The sequence below is a fragment of the Ascaphus truei genome, chromosome 1 (genome assembly GCF_040206685.1).
Source record: "Ascaphus truei isolate aAscTru1 chromosome 1, aAscTru1.hap1, whole genome shotgun sequence".
In the NCBI taxonomy this organism is placed as follows: domain Eukaryota; kingdom Metazoa; phylum Chordata; class Amphibia; order Anura; family Ascaphidae; genus Ascaphus; species Ascaphus truei.
This window is the reverse complement of record NC_134483.1, coordinates 70594678-70615774: the sequence shown is the minus strand read 5'-3', so window position 1 is coordinate 70615774 and position 21097 is coordinate 70594678. Positions and strand designations below refer to the sequence as shown.

The window sequence follows — 21097 nt, the reverse complement described above, 5'->3', positions numbered from 1 at the left end:
CGTGATGACGTTATGTCGCAATTACGTACCCTGACGCGTTTCGTCACACTCGGGCGACTTTATCAAAGACTCCACTATCAGAGGATGAACTTCGAACTACTGGTGAACCAGACAGAAATATAGATCAGGACTGTTGGTGTGATCCAGGACAGTGTATACCTCGTTGGCGGTGATTATTATCACAAATCACTTGATTTACTAATACCTTTGTGAGTGTTCCTAATCCCTCTCCCAATCCCTTTTTAATATTAAATGTACTTTTTTATGCTATGGGGTGTGCGCTCTCTGTCTTTTTGTTTCTATAGATTTCTGCTGGAATTGGTTCTTCCATCTGAGAGCAGCCTTGGACCTCTTGACTTTCAATCTGTCCCTATTTGAATTTTTCAGGACTCATCTAAGGGTTGGACTATTACACATGTTTTGTTCATTTTGGATATATTTTTTATATGTATTTACATTCTTTTTCATGTATTTTTTAGAGTGTGTTCTTTTAGTTTGCATTTTTTAGCCTTTTTTCACTAATAGAAATTTTCTCAGCACAGGCACATTTTTTAGATTAATTTTCTTGTACAATTTATATGTATCCCCACATATATTCAATAATAATTTTTTAATATTATACTGTTTCACAAGTGGCGCTACTTAATATCCCTTATATAAATATATATATATAACTCAAATGTTATTGTTTTGTTTTTTTAATTTATTTCTTAACATATTCCAACACCACATTTTCTGGTATATTCAGATTTAACCCTTCCATTTCATATAAACAGTGTAAACGACAAGACATAGAACAAATAGACAGACTGACAGCTACATATACACACTATACAAGGGAAAAAGAGGGTGGGAAGAGAGGGTATGGAGGCGGGTGCAGGTGAGTTGTCTCCGAGCGCTCCTGTGGCCTATATCTCCTTAATCACTTGTTTCTGCCTCTCCAGTGCATCACCCTATTTCGTTTGGTTGCTGCCCCTATGTGTCTTACTGCTAAACCATCTGATTAGTTGTCATAGGTGAACGCTTTTGTGTTTATTAAAGCAAAGCGGTGGCCTCATTCACTCCCGGGATATCTGTCTGCGCCAACCATTGTGTCCAGACTTTTAGAAATTTAGCGCCAGTGTCGTTAACTAAACTCATTAACTTCTCCATCTGGCAAACAAACCAAATTCTGTTTCTAATTTTGGGGATGGATGGAATCTCTGGCTGCTTCCATAATGCTGCGAGCTTGCACCTCACTGCTGTTGCGAAATGCGCAACTAATTTATGTTCCACTTTAGCTAGTCCTGGTGTCTGTCTATTCAGGAGGAATTTTGAGAGTTTCAATGGGGTGAGATACCACCTCATTAGGACGTTATATGCGTTCTCCTTTAACGTTGTACAGATGGAGCTCTTGGCTACAGCCAATAGGATCTTATCCCAGTCCTCGTTTGTTTCCCCTAAGTCGTCCTCCCACTGCTTCATGTAACTCGGTCTTTTGTCATTATCTTTGCTAGAACCGACTACCACCCTGTACATTCTAGATGTGAGTCCTCTGGTATCTGTTTCTCTTGAACAGAGCTATTCAAAATTCGTTAATGCCGGGTGTGCTGGGAATTTGGTATAAAATGCCCCAACCTGGAGGTATCTAAAAAATTCAGAGTTTGGGATATCATTTTCGGATTTAATTTGTTCAAATGTTTCAATGTTTTTCCTGCCCTCCAAGTCCTTGAGTCTTGTATATCCATTTAAAACCAGAGACAGAACATAAAACACAGACAAAGCTCAGTTTTAGCACATCCAGTGAAACTCATACACGGTACAGTGCCTAAATATATATGTGTAAATATCTATTAAGTAAAATGGTCTTTTAGTTTGACATTTTTGGCCAAAATTGTTGTAAGCCCCTGAGCCAACTTCACGGCAGACCACAATTCAGGGGTCCCTAACGCTAATATAAATTCTTAGTAAGCACTCCTCTGTGACACTCATATGCTTATATATATGTTGTGGTTATTTTGGGGGTTCAATAGGAGCTTGTTAGGTGTCCAGTATATTTTAGTCTTGTATATCCACTCTGTTTCCAAATCTTAAAGCTTTTGCTATTCAAACCTGGAGCAAAATCCGGATGATCAAATCATGGGGCCATTAATGAGTACCTCGTCGTCAACGAACAACTAAATTTCGTAGCCTCCCAAACTGCTAAAGAGTCGGTCGTAACGGATAGCGGTTCTTTTATAGATTTAATATTCTTTTTAGGGTACCAAATTAAATTGTGCAATTCGACTGGTGCATTCACTTTCCAACGCCACCCATTTAGTAAGACTGGGGTCTACGTGCCATTGGCGAATTTGGGATAATTGGGCCGCTCTATAGTATGATAACAAGCAAGGTACCGCTAACCCTCCTGCAAGTGTTGGTCTTTTAAGCATTTAATGTTTGATCCTTGGCTTTTTATTTTTCCAAATGAACTTGGACATAAGCAATTGCAGTGAGAGGATGTCCTTCTGGACCACGGGTATCGGGAGTGTTTGAAATAAGTACAAAATGCGAGGAAGAAGGTTCATTTTTACACAATGAATCTTGCCGATCCAGGAGATATTGTATGTACTGCACCGACACACTTTATTCGAGCAAATACCCGGTATGTACCTGGCAGATACCTGGAATGCGCCGCTCCTCACCTCTGACAAGCCCCGTTGCATTTGCCTTCCCAGCCTGGGTTCATGCCTGGCTGATGGGCGGCTGATCTGTTAAATGATAATGATTAGGATTTAATAGGCTGCAATGCTTCGCGTGTCTACCAGATGGCATAAATTCATGAATTGTAATGCAGTATATATATATATGTACTGTGCAGTATTGCAGCCAACGGGAATAAAATGCTTCAATCCCTGCCGGAAAATAACTCAATGCACTCGGGCAGAAAACAGTCACAAACCTCAATACACCCGGGCATACCCGAATTCGTGGGACTAGCCGAGCTCGAATAAAGTGTGTCGCCAGTGTAGACCACACCCTCAAATCCTCTCTCAAAGTTTTCAGTAGTTTGGGGTAGTTTGCTTTTTATAGTGTATTATAATCCTTTGTAATGTTTACTCCTAGATATTTGATTGCAGTGGGTTGCCATTTAAAGTTAAAGTTTAAGTCTATCAATTTCTCCATGTCTTTTGAGAGATTTATACTCAATGCTTCAGATTTTGCTTGATTGATTTGAAACCCTGATATCTTGTTAAATTTCTCTAATAGATTAAATAAATTAGGCAGAGAGGTAAGGGGCCTGGACAACGTTAAAATAATGTCACCTGCATACAGTGTCACTTTATGTGACTGCTTCTGTGTTTGTATTCCTGCAATATCCGGATTGTTTCTGATTTGGGCGACATGGGGCTCAGGGCGAACAGCAAGGGGGACAGGGGGCACCCCTGCCTCGTCCCGCTTTTTATTTGGAACAAGTCAGATGGGAACCCCTGATATCTAAATCTCGCTGCCGGTCCCTCATACAAAGCCAGCACCGCTTTTTAAAATCGTCCTCCAAAGCCAAATCCTCCAAGCGGCTCTCTTAGGAAAGGCCAATCAATCCTATCAAAAGCTTTTTCAGCATCCAGATTCAGCACCATAGACTGTATTTTTTTAGTGTTTGCCAATTCAATTAGGTCTATAATACGCCTGGTGTTGTCTGCTACCTGTCTACCTTTAATGAAGATAACTATAGTGAGTACGTGACCGTGATATTATAGGCGCAAATACCCCAAAAGCGAATGTAAATAAAAGTGAAAATAATAATAACAATGATATCTATAAGTGATAAAGTGAATAAATAAATGTGATATGATCTGAAATCCCTGCTCAAACCCTCCAGTGGGACCTGTCTTCACGGGTTCCAGAACAGAAGAATGATTCTTTTACGAAATCCAGGGGGAGCATATGGGAGAGAGAAAAACAGCGACACAGAAAATATAAGTGCAGATGTAGGAACACAATGGGAGTAAAGAGATAGTACTCTTGGCTCTCTGCCCTGCCTACTCGCAGGAAAGAAGATTTCACAAAGCGTTGAGGGATAATATCCCACGAATATATGATGAGTGCGTCCCCTTCGATGTCACAGAGATAGATGTAAGCTCCAACCAATGCAAAAAAGATAAGAAGGACTACATAGCACAGATCAATTAAATAAAAGGAATTTCTTTATAGTACAGTATAAAAAATGCACTTACTGACGAAGCCGCTAACAGTGCAGACTGGGCGAAACGAGTTGAGTGGAGGAATTTTGGCCACACTGAGGATCCGTATTCCAAACCGCCAGCAGTGTGACGTCAGAGGTGCGCCCGAGCAGTCTGTGAGTGCACAGACACGCCGAGACGGAGGATACAGATACTCTACATAGAGAACTCCCCAGCTGATTGTAAACACCGGTAGAGATCACGGGAGACGGGGGACCCCCTGCAGCTGATGTTGGTGATCCCACACATTGCGAGAGGTGATGAGAGACCCTGCGATCTGTTCTGTGGTTCACTTGTTAAGTGATACATGCCCGTTTTTATTGGCACTATTGTAAGTGCGTTTTTTATACTTTACTATAAAGAAATTCCTTTTATTTAATTGATCTGTGCTATGTAGTCCTTCTTATCTTTTTTGCATTGGTTGGAGCTTACACCTATCTGTGACATCGAAGGGGACACACTCATCATATATTCGTGGGATATTATCCCTCAACGCTTTGTGAAATCTTCTTTCCTGTGAGTAGGCTCCAAGTAGGAACAAATGCTCCAGGAATGGGGTGCCTGCCAATACCGAATTAAACAGTCTAAGCAGGTGTGGGGCTAATATTTCGTGAAACTTTTTGTAATATAAATTTGAAAACCCATCTGGTCCCGGTGTCTTGGATGGCTTTAAGTAGCGCTAGTTTTTGATTGACAGACTTGCAGTTGTACTCTTCTCTTTGGGGCAGGGAGTCCCTTTCCTCTTGTTACTTTAATTTCTGAAGCGCTTATTCCCATTATGTATTATATTATTATGTCACGTGTATTACCGCTGTGACATGCTATGTACGTGGATGGAGCGATGTACATAAAGATCTACATACATACATACATGTACAGTATACTCTACCTTTCAGTTTTTATAGCATTCGGATTGTATATATACTGTATCTATAAAAAAAAGGGTCCAAAGATCTTTGCCCTGATGTTCAATACATTGTGTACATACTTGTGATAAGTGTTGTGTTTCACACCTTGGGACAAAGGTTTTCCTGTCCCAAGCAGACTAGGCGACGCCAGTCTTGTGGGAGGGGGGCTAGGGAAATCAGCCCCTTATTAGAATAATGCCCACCCAGTGGGCAAGTACTACCTTGCTTCTCACGTGAGCTGGCAAAGGGTCATTGGGTGGAGGTAATTGAGAACCAATGCCTTGCATCCAATGTTAAAATATAGGGCTGGAATCCCATATAAACCAGTGTAAACCCTATATCCATGTCTTCATGTTTTTTGGTCTTCGTTGTGACTTCGTTTTGTATCCTGAATGAATTGCCAATCCTGTACCTGATTGCTTCATTGTCCAACCCATAAGTAAGTGTCCATATTCTGTGTTATTTGTATATTTTGTGTGTTCACCTTCTTTAAGGAATAAACTATATTTATCATATCATAGTCGCATTCAATTCAACCCAGATATTTTGGTGTGTATTATATAACCCTGTTCTAGCTACCGTGCGCCTTTTTGTTCACTCCAGCGTACATCTGCGTTGCCCCAAAGGTGCACAGCCTGATGCCCCCCCCCCCAAGAACTGCTCCCCTCTGCACAGGACCAGAGTGCTAAGGCTTAACATGTTCTTGTTCTTTGTTGAATCGGCAACCCCACCCACTGGAATGTTAATGAGCTATGGGGACACAAAGAAAAGATCTTTTTGTTCACTCCGGCGTACATCTGCGTTGCCCCAAAGGCGCACAGCCTTTGGTGCAGCCGAAGGGCAGCCAAAGGGCGTGAGCCGTTTGCTGCCCTTCGCTGATGTTAGTTGATGTTAAAGATGCTCTATTTCTATCAGAAACTCACAAGCCCTTTATCCCCTGTACCCAATTTTCCTACTTTATCTGTCCATGAAATGTCTGTGAAGTGACTGTATAACCCTGTTCTTTTATTGTAACCATGTATTTTTTATAACTCTGTGCCCAGGATATACTTGAAAACGAGAGGTATCTCTCAATGTATTACTTCCTGGTAAAACATTTTTATAAATAAATAAATAAAATAAATACATTTCGATTTTTTTTTTAATCACATGCAGGACCAGTACTTTATAAAGCAACTTCTCTCACTAGCATCAAGCCTTAAGTCTACCTCTCGTCTGACCTCATTAGATCACTGATGATCCTATGGGAAATCTTTTGATCCTGGTGATTTTTGTCTCCTTCGCCCAAACTTTATGTCTTATGGATAACACAATGTTTTAATTTACTAAAAACACAAAAAATAATTGTAGCTAATCTTTTTCTGTTTACCTTTAACATTCTCCTTGCAGTTTAGCAGTGCAGATTAAGGCCCATATTTACTAAGCCACGCTCTTCCATGAAACACCTTCCGGTGCGGGAAGACAGGAAGACATGGCCCATTAAAGTGCCGGCACAGACGATATCTTCCATCGTTGGAAGGTGTCTTTTGGAATGGAAAAGCTTAGTAAATATAAGCCCCTTGTGGCTGTAATCACATTTGGTTGTGGTCATCAGAGTGGATGTGTGTTACGCTGTGCTCGCCACAAACTAGATGAGACCCCTGTGCTGAGATGGGATAGTAGCCACCACCCACAGACATGGGGACCCCGTCCGGAATGTAGAGTAGTCTTGCTGGCCGAGTCTAGGGCAGGAGAAGTGAGAGTAAACGTATACTTGCCGAGTCCCATGCGGGAGAGGTCCAGAGCGAGCGAGGTACTATTGCTAAGGTCAGAACTGGAGAAGAGCGGATGGTCTGAGTCCAGAGCCAAGGGTCAGGGCAAGAGAGATACGGATGGTCGAAGTCAAGCCAAGGTCGGGATTCCAGAGAGCGAGAGGTCCAAAGGCAGGCATAGTCGGTACACTGGTAAGCAGAACTAGGACAAGGTAATAAGACAAGGGAGGCAGAAGAAAACACCAGGTAACAGAGTCTACGCTCAGCTGAAGTGCTAGTGGCACAGCTGAGCATAAGTAGCAGGCAAGGACCAATCACCCCAGGGGGTGGAGCGGGAGCATAACCCTCGCGAGGAGCCAGGATAGGCCGGAAGGGAAGAGACAGCTGGCAGCACTGGAACTAATGAGTTCCTCTTGACTCGTCGCTTGGGGGCGTTGTGCGTGCGTTGCGCACGCGTGTCACACGCCATGACGCGTCTCGCATCTGCCCTCCAATCCCGAGGTGCGGGGTCTGCGCTTACGCAGCACGTCAGCAGGGAGTGACGCTCCCGAGGAGAGCGCACTGCGCGTGCGGGGAAAGGCACGTGACGGAGGAGGACAGCGTGGAAGATTGCCAGCAGGTGTCGGGCCGGAGCGGAGGTATGTGCGGGTGCGCGGAGTCCGCAAGGGGGCGCGCGAGGGACCGCGAGTCGTGACAATGTGCAAGTCCATATTATCCTTTATAGTTGTGTTGTGCCTCTATGATTTGACCCATGATTTCACTCTGCTCCCCCCCCTCTTCCCTTTGCTCAAATCTATTTCTTCACTTATGCCCATTTCCACTCTCCCACCTTGCCATTGTTGTTCTCGCTTTACCCCATTCTGTGGCATTAAAGGTGGTCGGTAGACTGACAGACAGATAGTGCGAGACACACAAAAGCACTGCATTTTTAAAGCTATAGCAGTACACAAACATGTCATCTGCAAGGTATTTTGTGTTGCATGCAACCAGTGTGATATACCTTGGGGAAGGAAGAGGTATACAGTGATGCACAAACATAAATCTAGGTAGAAAAATAACCTCATATGTACATAGATACATACATCCATATACAGACAAACTTGTCCAATGAAAAAAGTCACACTCACAGATACACGTATAAAGAGACACACACATACTTGCACAAATAGAAGTGCTCACATGTATACAGAGCTAAACAGACGTGATATGCTGCACACCACAATTAAATAATACATTAAATATTACTGGTGCTGCTGGTACAATGGGTACCTGTCCTGGAAATCCGAATCTGAACTGCTGAAAAGGAGATCCAACACCCTGCGGGTTTGCTGAATTGAAAAATGTATTGTGCCACACAACGTTTCGACCGTGAAGGTCTTTATCAAGTGCCTGTCACTTGATAAAGATCTTCACGGTCGTAACATTGTGTGTCACAATACATTTTTCTATTCAGCAAACCCGCAGGGCGTTGGATCTCCTTTTCATCACATGTATCCAGACATACTTGCACAACCAGACACACATACTGTATACAGGGCTGCCGACAGAGGGGGGGGGAAAGATACGGGACACCTGTCCCGAGCCCGGCTGCTGGGCCCCAGTTGCAGCGGGCCTCCCTCCCATCAACAGCCTGAAGCCACACCCCTCTGCGCAGCAGAAGTCAGACCCACGGTACATGCGCGACATCGAGAGAGGTGATAACATAATCCCGTAGCTCCGCTACTACCCGATGCCAATAAGAAAATTAAATGAACAAACACCCAAAAAATAAACTTTAAAAAAAGTGCCCCGATACACCTTAATCACAGGGGCAGTGGACGATGAACACTAGGGCACAGAAAAAACAACAGACGCCGAATATTAGGTCATATTTCGGAGGCTCTGACATGACGCGCTTAGAGAGAGAGGGGGAGATATCTGCAGAAGGAGGATCAGACACAGAGGCCTCGCAAGACAATGATGAGATAACGATGGTCACCAAAAAAGATATTACAAACTTAATAAATGAACTAAAGTAATTTTTTCATGGAGAAATGCAGAATCTGAGACAAGACCTGAACAATATTGGTGAGCGAACGGGAGCATTAAAGGAGAGACTAGACATCACCATAAAAGCTCAGAAAGACAGGGACCACGAGCTAATCACCCTAAAGAAAAGGGTAGATGACCTGGCAGAGCGGCTGGAAGACGCGGAAAACCACAACCGCCGCAACAATATTCGGATACGTGGCATCCCTGAGACAGTGATGGATGTAGAGGACTGGGTGGGAAGATGGCTGTCCTCCATTCTTCCCGCCAAAACAACTGAGGATTTGGCAATGGACAGATGCCACAGAGCATTGCGATCAAAACCTCTGACAAATAACCCTCCTAGGGATGTTATAGTTCGAATTCATCACTTCTGAATAAAAGAAGAATTAACTCAAATTACACGAGCCTCTCCAACAACTACTTTTGAAGGGGTTAAAATTGTGGTTTTTCAGGACATATCCCGAATTACGCTGGGAAAGAGAAAGGCCCTCCAACCTGTCACCAAAACCCTTAGAGACAAGGGAATTAAATACAGATGGGTTTTCCCATTCGCTCTACTTGTAATAAGAAACGGCAGGTCACATACCATGAGAAACGTCTCAGAAGCTGCTAAGTTCCTGAGGGAGTTAGGAATAACAGACAAATCTATTCACCAGCCAGAACTATTCACCATCCTCTCCTGATGAAAGCTGGAGGAAAGTGGGCAGCCCTGTGAGGGAGCGATGAAACTAAGTTGCAAATTTCTCAAATGGTCAATTATTCAATTAACCAATTGAATGCTTAAAGAGACATGTTCAAATATATGGCTCAAGGAAACTATGGCTCCACAGAGTAAAGTACCAGCTTACAATGACTCCCTGGTTAAAATTCCACATCAAAAACTTAGGTCCAGCTCTTACAGATCAACAGCAGAGAAGAAGAAAGAGAAAAAATGTCGAAAAGAAGAAAATGCAACAAATTACTTACAAAGATGGCGGATCCCACGTGAAGGACTGGCGGGAAAGCAGAGGAAGAGACACGATAACCCGGAACTAAGGTCATGGACGGTGCTGACGCAGGATCCAGGAAGAAGAGAGAGGCGGAGCAAGAGGACAGCGCAGAGGCCCCCATCTGAATGAATGAGTTGAGAGAAACGTGCATGTAAGGAAGGGTACATGAGAGAGTGAGTGGAAATGGATGAATGAAAGGGTAGGCAAACGGAGAGAATGTGGACATCTGTGGACTGCCGATAAAGGGGGAGGGAGAGGAAGGGACGCCTTGGAATGAGGCAGGTCCTGGCTGTAGGGAGGACAGAGAAAGGAGAAAATAGATCAAGAGAAAAGCCGGAGATGACACAGATGAACGGAGGCAAAGGGGATTATGACAGTCTATCGCCCGAATCCCTGCGGAGTTACGCGCATTCCTCTGCGGGACCGGAAGGGGGAAGAAAGAGATGAAAAAGTCGGGGGGGGGGGGGGCACACGGGAGGAAGACTTAGGGCCTCATGCAGAGAGCAGCGCTAACAGGGAAAGCGGCATGTTTTGCCGAATTCTGCCTTTAGAAAGGCAGATAATGGCGAGTTTTAAAAAAAAGCGCCATTTTTATTTTTTTTCCTGAATCTCGCCACGCGGCTGGAGAGATCCTAAATCTCTCCAGTGTTTAAAACGGCCGTATTCAGAGAGCCGCGAACGCCATCTAGTCGCTGTTCGCACCACAAAAATGGAGCGATTTTCAACATTTTGCTTCTCCACCAAGAAGCTGGCGCTCCGCGGCCGGTGGGGGAGAAAAAAAAAACGCGATTTTCTTCCCACTAGTTTCAACAGCGCTCATATCGCTGATTGAAACTCTCCATATGCAGAAAGGATTCTAAATGCAGTTTTATGCCCTTTCTGCATATGGAGAAAAAAACTCTCCATTAAAGCTACATTTTATTCCCCTCTCCAATTTTACATAGCGCTGCTCTCTGCATGAGGCCCTTAGTGAGGAATAGAAAGGGGAGATGGGGGAAGGGGGTGGAAGGAGAAATGAGAGGAAAAGGAAAAGATAGAGAGTTTGGAAGGAGGGTCAGGGATGGGGTACGGATACAGGTGGGAGGAGGGTGGAGGTAGGGATATGAAAGGTGAGGATCACACAGAGGGAATGAATAGATTCAAGGCTAATTGCTCAATCCCTAAGGCTACTAAGCAGGTACAGTCAAACCAAGGCACAGAAGGATACTTCTCATTAAACTGAAAGGTGAGGGACAGGTAGAAAAATGAGGCAGTGCACTGCCAGAGGTAACAGAAGGAGGCTCATGGTTTGCAGCAACAAAAGTTAATTTATTACATAAAAAAAGTGGACAAAAAGGTCCCCCCTAAGCTGCAGCAGGGGTCCACCAATGCGTTTCGGACAGTATGCCCTTTCTCAAGGTTGAGAACCTTGAGAAAGGGCATACTGCCCAAAATGCATTGGTGGACCCCTGCTGCAGCTTAGGGGGGACCTTTTTGTCCACTTTTTTATGTAATAAATTAACTTTTGTTGCTGCAAACCGTGAGCCTCCTTCTGTTACCTCTGGCAGTGCACTGCCTCATTTTTCTACCTGTTCCTGCTGCTTACCTGGGAGATTGCACGCCTAAGAAAATTCTGACGTTGGATACTCCAGGAGAAAGTAAGTGAGTGCACTTTATGGGTCGCTGTACCCTTTCTTTCTCCTTTGAATAATGGGACTTTGGTCTGTACCAGTTATTTATGGTGCCGCTGGCATTAGGTACTAGTCCCCTAACCCTATTAGGGCTACGTTATGTTATATGCTTATATGGAAGGAGTTTATCCCAACTGCAGTTTATTATACCAAACAGGACTTGTTTTTTCTGATGCACTGGTTTTCTACACACTCTTGAAAGGTGAGGGAGACTGGGATACTGTCATAAGCTGGACAGGGGATTAGATCAGGGAGAGCTGCATATATATATAAATAAATAAAAATAAAAAAACGGGAAGGAGTCGATAAAAGGGCCATATGGGGGACATCAGAGTCATTGAATTAAGGGAGGGAAAAGGGGGTGTTTTACCAGTTACATTTAGAGTTACGTTGGGAGCTGAGCGGGATTGTCGCCATCTTGGGGGTTGACTTGAGTTGCCTGCCCAGGGAGACTGGCCTCACCGGTCCTGCGGCTGAAGACCTAGAGGGTTCTGGGCTCATCTGCAGCCCATGCCTCGAGGCCCTATATGGTTGGGGCCTGGAGAGTCCTGACATTCCTCAGGCAACGGTGCCTAGGTCCCGTTGGACCAATAGAGGCACGAGAAGTTGGTTTGTTGTATGTTTGTCTTTTTTACCCTGTCCAACCTAGTGTGCGTGTTCCCTGTTTCTTCCCATGCCCTGACCGGGGGGAGAGGCGGTAGAGGTGAGCGGAGCCATGAAGAAAAAAAGCCTGGAGCTCCTGTTGATGCAGTTGGGCGGGTGTCCGGGGGATATAGAGTCTAAATAGAGATATATAGACGGCAGTGAAGTTCGTCTCACATAATGTTAAAGGCTTTAATAGCCCACAAAAGCGAAGGGTAGTCTTCTCGGAATACAAAAAAATTAAGGCTGATACCCTGTTCCTGCAGGAAACACACTTCAGCGGAAAAAACTCCCCTAGATAAAATTTTAGACACTTTTAACTGTCATCAGCAAAAGAAAAGAAAAGAGGAGTAGCCATACTAATACATAATAAGTTACCCTTTAAAGTGAACAAAATAAAGAAGGACAAAGAAGGCAGATATTTAATCATATCAGGTACACTCCAAGATAGCTGCCTCACATTGGCAAGTGTATATGCCCGTGCAAAAATGACCCTCAATTTCTTTACACTTTTTTTTCCATACTAAGCAAAATCGCAGAGGGTAATATCATAAATGGGGGGGAGTTCAATAAGTCCATAGATCCGTCATTAGATACAACATCACAGAGAAGGAGGGGCGAGAACAAAAGGAAGGCGGCGCTTCTCGCCGGGTTAAAGGACCGGCAGTTAGTTAACATTTGCAGGGAGCGACACCCGAGGGAGAGTGGATTTACATTCTATTCACATCCACACGACAGCTACAGCAGAATTGATTACTTCTTTGTATCTAATAGACTGGTCCCGCAGATCTCAAATTCAGAGTTACATGATATTTCATGGTCGGATCATGCACCTATAGAGCTTGGGTGCTCTCAAATTAGATTAGCTAGTCAGGGAGTAAATTGGAAACTGAATGAATCTTTTAATTAAGATCCCAGATATAGCACAACTGACCAAGTTTGAGATTGCACAGTTTTTTGATATTAATAAAGGCAGTGTGTATTTCCACACGATGTTGTGGGAGGCTCACAAGGCCACACTTAGGGGAACCCTGATAAACATAGCAGCGGGGAGGGAAAAAAAGAGAGAGGCAAAGATAAATCAGCTGAAAGGGAAGCTTCATAACCTCTCTATTCTCCATAATAGAACAGTTAGAGAGGAAATATTACAGGAGTTAAGGGATGTGAGAATTGAACTTAACCTGCTCCTCACCTCCCAAGCGGAGAAAACACTGAGCTGGACAAAGAGGACATTTTTTGAAAAAGCAAACAAGCCGGATACCTTGCTAGCAAATAAAATCCGTAACAGACAACGAAATTATAATATTCACTCGATCAGGACTAAGCAGGGAGGTGTGACATCTAACCCCAAGAATATAGTTGAAGTGTTTAAGGCATACTATGAATGGCTATATGACGGGCAGAAGGTGAAACATAATGCAAAAGCGAGCAAAGAACTAGAGCAGTTTCTAGCAGACTCGGATTTGCCGAGGTTAGGTGGGTTGGAGAGAGAGTCACTAGAAAAAGAGTTCTCAGCTGAAGAACTACTGGAAGTAGTTAAAAATCTAAAACCTGTGAAGGCTCCGGGCCTTCCAATCTATATTATAAAAAATGTATAGGTGTTCTGGCCCCTTATATGCTCAGGATGTTTAATGCAGTCCTTGCGGGGGCTCCGTTCCCGGCACAGATGCTACAGGCGTCCATCTCAGTGATTTATAAACAGGATAAGGATCCCACAAATTGTCAAAGTTAAAGGCCAATTAATTAATTCGGATGTTAAGATATATTAAAAAATACTGGCCAACAGATTGCGCTCTATTCTTCCGGGGCTGATCCACCCTGATCAAGTTGGATTTATAAAAGATAGACAAGTGGGTGATAATACCAGAAGGGTCATAGATATAATTGAATATGTCAACATCAACAAGATCCCTGGGATTGTTTTAAGCTTAGACGCGGAGAAAGCCTTTGACAGAATAGACTGGTCGTACTTGGGTGCCGCGCTGGGGGCGTTTGGGTTTGGGAAAAGGATGTTAAGGGCAATAAAAGCATTATATACTGAACCTACTGCAAAGGTAATCCACCAAGGTTTTCCTTCAGGACTTTTCAGACTTAAGAGTGGCACAAGGCAGGGCTGCCCACTTTCGCCCCTGCTGTTCGCCTTATGCATGGAGCCGCTGGCCTCCCAAATAAGGAGTAATCAGGACATATCTGGAATCCAAATTAGGTCACAGTCACACAAGGTGGCATTATATGCAGATTATGTCATTTTGACATTATCACGGCCCTTCACCTCTCTACCCAACCTTTTTGACCTTTTAGGAAAATTTAACAAAGTGTCAGGATTTAAAATAAATCAAACTAAATCGGAAGCCCTTAGCTTAAATTTACCAAAAGTATCTGAAAAAATACTTGAGATCAATTTCAATTTTAATTGGCAACCCAAAGCGATTAAATATCTCAGGGTGTACCTGACAATAAATGTGAAATCATTATATAAGGCAAATTATCCTAAACTCTTTCAGTCCCTGAGAAAAGAGTTGAGGGAATGGTCCTCGTTTGGAATCTGGTGGATTGGGAGAATTTACAGCATTAAGATGAACCTTCTGTACCTATTTCAGACGCTGCCCACACCCATAGTCCAATCAGATTTTATAGACATGCAATCTCAGATTTCTAAATGTATCTGGAACAACAAAAAAGCACGAATAAAGGCAAAAATCTAACAGAGACCCAGAGAAAGGGGCGGGCTGGCGGTACCCTGCTTGTTTTCATATTATACAGCAGCCCAATAAAGCCAAATTACTCAATGGCATATAGACCCGGGAAAGCGAAGATGGGTAGCACTAGAGAGCGAACTATGCGCCCCTTTAGAGATTCGCAATCTGATTTGGTATCCTAAATCTAGACTAAAATGATTAAGCAAACTGCTGTCCTCAATGCTCAACTCACTTGCAGTTTGGGAGATCACCAAATTTAAATGTTCTTTGACTTCGAAGCTAATGACCCTAATGACTCCACTATATGGTAATCCAGATTTTGCTCCAGGGCTAGAAGATAGGGAATTCAGGATTTGGAAACAGGGTGGGTTTGAGAGGCTGAAAGATCTGGAGGGTAGGAACACCATCAAAACATTTGAGCAGATTAAGTCTGAAAAAGACATCCCCAACACTGAATTCTATAGGTACCTCCAGATCCGGGCATTTGACACCAAAAACACAGCACGTCCTCCCTTGACGAATTTTAAAAAGCTCTGCGTGCGGGAAACTGACACGCGGGGACTAATCTCTACACTATACGGGAAAGTGATCAGTTCTGATAAAGACCACAGACAGAAATCTAGCTTCATGATACAATGGGAAACAGACCTGGGGACGACTTTAGAGGACAAAGACTGGACAAAGATTCTAGAGGCAGCGGCTAAAAGCTCTATCTGTACGACATTAAAGGAGAACTCATATAAGGTATTAAGGAGGTGGTACCTCACCCCAGTCAAATTATCTAAATTTGTGACTCGCTACTCCCCATTGTGCCCTAAACAATGTGGAGAGCCGGGAGACTTGTTGTATATTCTGTGGTCTTGTCCCCGTCTGGCCCCGATTTGGGAGCAAATTCGTAATTGGCTGCAGAGGATATTGGGCCTCGAAATTGGATTAGACCCCTGGTTGCTCTTGCTAAACAAACCGTTGCAGGGTATGACCAGAGCCGGGAATAAATTAATTGCGCCTTTCGCAACTGCCATGAGGTGTGAGACCGCAGCACTATGGAACCAGAATGCAATTCCATCTATTGATAAGATTCGGAATAGAATTTGGTTTGTCTGCCAGATGGAAAAGTTAACAAGTTTGATTAACGACACTGGCCCAAATTTCCAAAAGGTCTGGATGCCTTGGTTGGCAGAGACAGATATCCCAGGGGTGAATGGTGCTACTGTTTGGCTATGATAGATATATTGAGTGATCGATATTAAATAAGAATCAAAAGAGGGGAGTGTACATAAAACGGACATAGTCATAAGATCGGTGCGCTTCACTGGGGCTCCTGATTTGCGGAAGAACACGAACAGAAGTGATCACTACACAATCAAAAGAAGATGGTTCAGTGGCTCCCTCCCTCTGCCCCCTCCCCGCCTGTTTCCCTCCTCGGTCCCCCCTTATCCCCATCTTTGTCTTATTTGTTTGTTTTTCAACGGGAAAGGTTGTGGCCGTTGAACAAGATAATGCGGGTCTGTAAGGCTCGGGGAGCTATGCCGCCCTCGGAGCGTTCCCCGCTCACCCGTTCCGGCACTCTGCAATGCCTCTGCAGCCCCCACCGGCTTCCCCGATACCCGTCACAGTTCTGGCGCGCACGTGCTCGCGTACCAGCCCAAGCCTCTTAAAGGTACATCACCCCAAAGGTGGCAGCCGTGCTAATCACGCGCGCAGGCGCACAAGGATGCACGCATCCTTCCACCTCAAGCTCCACCCCAGGGAGCTCACCTGCTTCCCTTTCTCCTATCACTGCCTCACCTCTGCACACACCTCTACTCTGCTGTTCTGCCATTCGACTGTCTCACCTACTTATGCTCAGCTGTGCCACTGGCACTTTGTCTGAGCATAGAATCAGTTGCTGTTCCCATCACTCTCTGCCTCCCTAGTCCTGTCTTGTCTTTCAGTCCTGACCCTGTGAACCGAACCGGCTTCCTTCTCGACTACTCCGAACCTCTGGCACCCGACACTGGCTTACGGCAATACGACTTCTCCGAACCTCTGGCATCCGATCTTGGCTTACGGCAATACGACCACTCCGCTCTCTCCGCTCCAGACCTTGGCATACGGTAATACGACTACGTTCCTCTCTCTAACCCCAGACTTGGCTAGCGGTACCTTCTACTACCCGTACCTCTCCTGCCCCGGCCCGGATATCCGGACTATTCTACACTCAAGACGTGCAATCTTCGCTGTGGGTGGCGTATTATCCATTCCCACCTCAGCACCGTGGTCCCGCCTCATTTGTGGTGAGCACAGCGTGACAAGGTCATACTATGTAATTGTGCCTGTATTGCCTTTTGAAAAAAAATGAATAAAATACAAAGTTATAAAAAATAAAAGAAGTCAGACCCACCCGGAAGTTGGGGGAGAGAGAGAGAACAATAGAGAGAGGTGGGGGTATAAAGGGGGACAGAGAGAGAACAATAGAGAGAGGTGGGGGTATAAAGGGGAGAGAGAGAGAACAATAGAGAGAGGTGGGGGTATAAAGGGGGAGAGAGAGAGAACAATAGAGAGAGGTGGGGTATAAAGGGGGAGAGAGTGAACAATAGAGAGGTGGGGGTATAAAGGGGGAGAGAGAGAGAACAATAGAGAGAGGTGGGGGTATAAAGGGGAAGAAAGAGAGGTGGGATGTAAAGGGGGAGAGAGAGAGGTGGTGGTGTAAGGGGAGAGATAGAGGGGGTAGGGGTATGAGAGAGAGAGAGAGAGAGACAGAGAGAGACAGAGAGAGAGATGGGGGTATAAGGGGAGAGGGAGAGGTGGGAGTATAAGGGGAGAGAGAGAGGTGGGGATATAAGGGGAGAGAGAGAGGTGGGGGTATAAGGGGAGTGAGGGGTGGGGTATAAGGGGAGTGAGAGAGGTGGGGTATAAGGGGGAGAGAGGTGCGGATGCAAAAAGAGAGAGAGGTGGGGGTGTAAGGGGAGAGAGAGAGGTGGGGTATATGGGGAGAAAGAGAGGTGGGGTATAAGTAAGGGGAGAGAGAGAGGTGGAGGTGTAAGGGGAGAGAAAGCGGTGGAGGTGTAAGGGGAGAGAGAGAGGTGCGGGTGTAAGGGGGGAGAGAGCTTGGGCTGTAAGGGAAGGCTAAACCCCTTAATTACCTTAACGGTTACTGCCGCTAAGTTAATGAAGGGCAACCCTCCCAGGAGGCTTAACCACCTCCCTGGAGCAACTACAACCTTCACCCAGCCCCCTCTATCACCAACAAACCAGGTACTGCTGTTTAACACCTTCATTACCTTAGCAGTTAGCCACTAAGGTAATGAAGGTAATTTGTTATTTTATTTTTATAACATAGGATTGAAGCAGGTAGTCTTCGGAGCCTGTGTAATAAAAATAAATTAAAGTCCGTCTAATGCAAATCACAAATCGCACTCATAGGTGGCGCAAAAAAAAGGATTTTTTTCAGCCGCGATTTGCATCTTGAAGCTACCTGAATAGCAAGTTACTGGGAGAAAAAATTAAGTTTCAGCTTTTTTTTGACCTACCACTTGCTTTGTTTTTGCAAGAGTGATAACGTTTGTAAAAAAAGCCGTTTTACAGGCGATTTTTCGTTATCACAACTGTTTGAATAGTTACACATGAAAAAATTGCTTGTAAAGTGCACTTTATAAGCGCTGTCACTTATCGAAGCTACTAGAATACAGTAGGTCCCTAAGACTCAAGTTATCTTGTGTGCAGTAGTCTCTGTGCTGCCAGCAGTCAGTTCCCACTGTGCTGTTTCTCTAATAGTGATCCGATTCTGGACCATCGGAACTGGCTGCTGTTGCTGCCCCTGCATGGACAAGGAACGCCAACCCTCTCTAATAGTGTGTCTGAGATCAGATGCATTGCAAGGTACCCCAACCCTCTCTAATAGCGCGCCTGAGATCAGATGCATTGTAAATTCTTCTGTATTTGGTACAATTTCCAAATGACCTGAAAATTGCAGGGAGCCCTTTAAGGATGCTCATGAAACCCAAGGATTTTTAGGAACCCGTGTTGAAAAACACTGACATAACCTATGTGTTTGTGGAAGTTCAATGATAATAGAACAGTGAGTGGCATGTGTTATCCTTCGTACAATAACCTCTTCAGGCTGGTTTGCTAGAGATATATATATAGTAGTCAGAAACCTGGGTACCATTTTTTGTTTTCTATAAACTTTCAAACTTTCAGTTTCTTTTAAAGAAAAAGGAATTACATTTTAATAGTTTGTTTATCAAACACAATGATGAAACCACAGATGAATTCCAAAAGTCCCTACCCCAATTGTTTAAGAGGTTTGCAGTTTCTTAAGATCAGGCACAGTGACACTACGTTTTTTTAGACACCTTCATTCACTGCATATATAATTACAAAAAAATAAATTAAAGTAATTACAGCAGACAAGGACCAGTATAAAACGGACAGGTTAATAAATATTAAAAAAAATATATATATTAATAATCATCCTTTTGAATTTCGATAGCATTCTGTGATGAAATAAATCTAATAATGCTTCAACCCCATAATAATAATAAAACTAATAAACTCAACTAAAACAACTCTTAATCCTGTCAGTAATGAATACACGTCATACAGTACGTTGCTTGATTAATATCCTGTAGCTATGCACAAACCACACTATTTAGACATGATCAACGTCTCAGTCAATAAAACACTCTCCTCGCGAGTCCCCCTATTCCAACATTTCCATTGTTACAGCCTTAAAGAGATCAAATATTTTTGTATTGTGTTAATTTAGTAAAACTGACTTGATATACACGTTCCCATTGAGTTTTTCTGTCTGTTAATTACATGTATTATGCTTACCTTCCTCTCATCTTGGATAGCGTCTCCAATATAAATATCGTTGCTGCTGTGCGGGGGGGGGGGGAATATGCATATAATTCATGCAATATATATATATATCCCAATCGAAAGTAATTCTTGCTGCTAAAACACAGCCCCGTTTCAAACATCCATCCATACAAAAAAAGGGGAAATGAAACACATTGCAAATTCTTTCAAAACATATCCAGGAACCAGTAGTGGATTGTGACAGAGACCCAGTAACTGAATTAAAGCTGCAGTTCAGTCTTTTTTTTTTAATTTTTTTTTTATTTTATTTATTTTTTTACTTCAATAGTTTCATGTGGGCAATCTCTACTTACCTAAAGAACTGCATAGCTGCAGGTCAATTCGTTCTCCATGTATTGATCGGCGAAATTTGGTGACATCATTAGAGCTGGCATATGTTTTTCTTCTGCTTCTGTCACTCAGTGGAAGCTCATGAATATTCATGAGCACTCCTGCACTGACATGTGCTAGAGGGAGGGCAGGGCTAACAAAGGGTTGTGCCAGGGCTTGTGACAGGACATGAAGGGGCAGTGCCTTAGCAAATGGTTGTTAAAATAGAATACAAGAAAATTGGTCTTTCAAAGTTATTTTTTTTAAAACAGAAAATGCAAAAAGTATTTTTTCTTACTACAGAACTGATTTATTAAAAAAAACAACACATGCAGGATATTGACTGAACTGCAGCTTTAACCCCTCCACTGCCAGACTGATGCATTGGGAGAAGGGCTCAAAGAGGAGTGGGCCGCTAGCAAGGCATTAATGGCAATGCAGCATATTTAATACAGCCCACGGACTTCCTTATTTCCTATACAATAAATACCAAAGCTAGCGGCCCACTCCTCTTTGAGCCCTTCCCCCAATGCATCAGTCTGACAGTGGAGGGGTTAATTCAGTTACTGGGTCTCTGGGTCTCTCTCTATATATATATATATAAAAGTATATTACCAGATTGGAGTCCAGCAAAAAGAGACAGCACACTGCATGTAGTCTTCAGACAAAAACTGTATTGAATCACAGGGCACTGCAACCAACGTTTCGGTCACCCAGAGGGACCTTCATCCTCTGGGTGACCAAAACGTTGGTTGCAGTGCCCTGTGATTCAATACAGTTTTTGTCTGAAGACTACATACAGTGTGCTGTCTCTTTTTGCTGGACTCCAATCTGGTAATATACTTTCTGTTCTATTCATATGGGATAAGCATCTGTTTTTGCCTGGTTAGTAGTGTGCCAACTGTCTTCTCTTTTATTTATATATATATATATAGTTATATATATATATGTATAGTTTATATTTATATATATATATAGTGCAGAACAAATGAGTTCTTCAGTATTAGGTGATACCTTTTTTATTTGGACT

At 43.7% G+C, this 21097-nt stretch overlaps 1 protein-coding gene across 1 annotated transcript in view; it reads right to left on the bottom strand.

The window, feature by feature from the left end:
* IL31RA (interleukin 31 receptor A) overlaps positions 1-19809 on the bottom strand; it is a 66592-nt gene extending 46783 nt beyond the window's left edge. The window contains exon 1 of the mRNA XM_075589223.1: positions 19711-19809. The gene's annotated coding sequence lies outside the window, so the exon portion shown is untranslated. The remainder of the gene's footprint in view (positions 1-19710) is intronic.
* Between the last annotated feature and the right edge of the window lie 1288 nt (positions 19810-21097).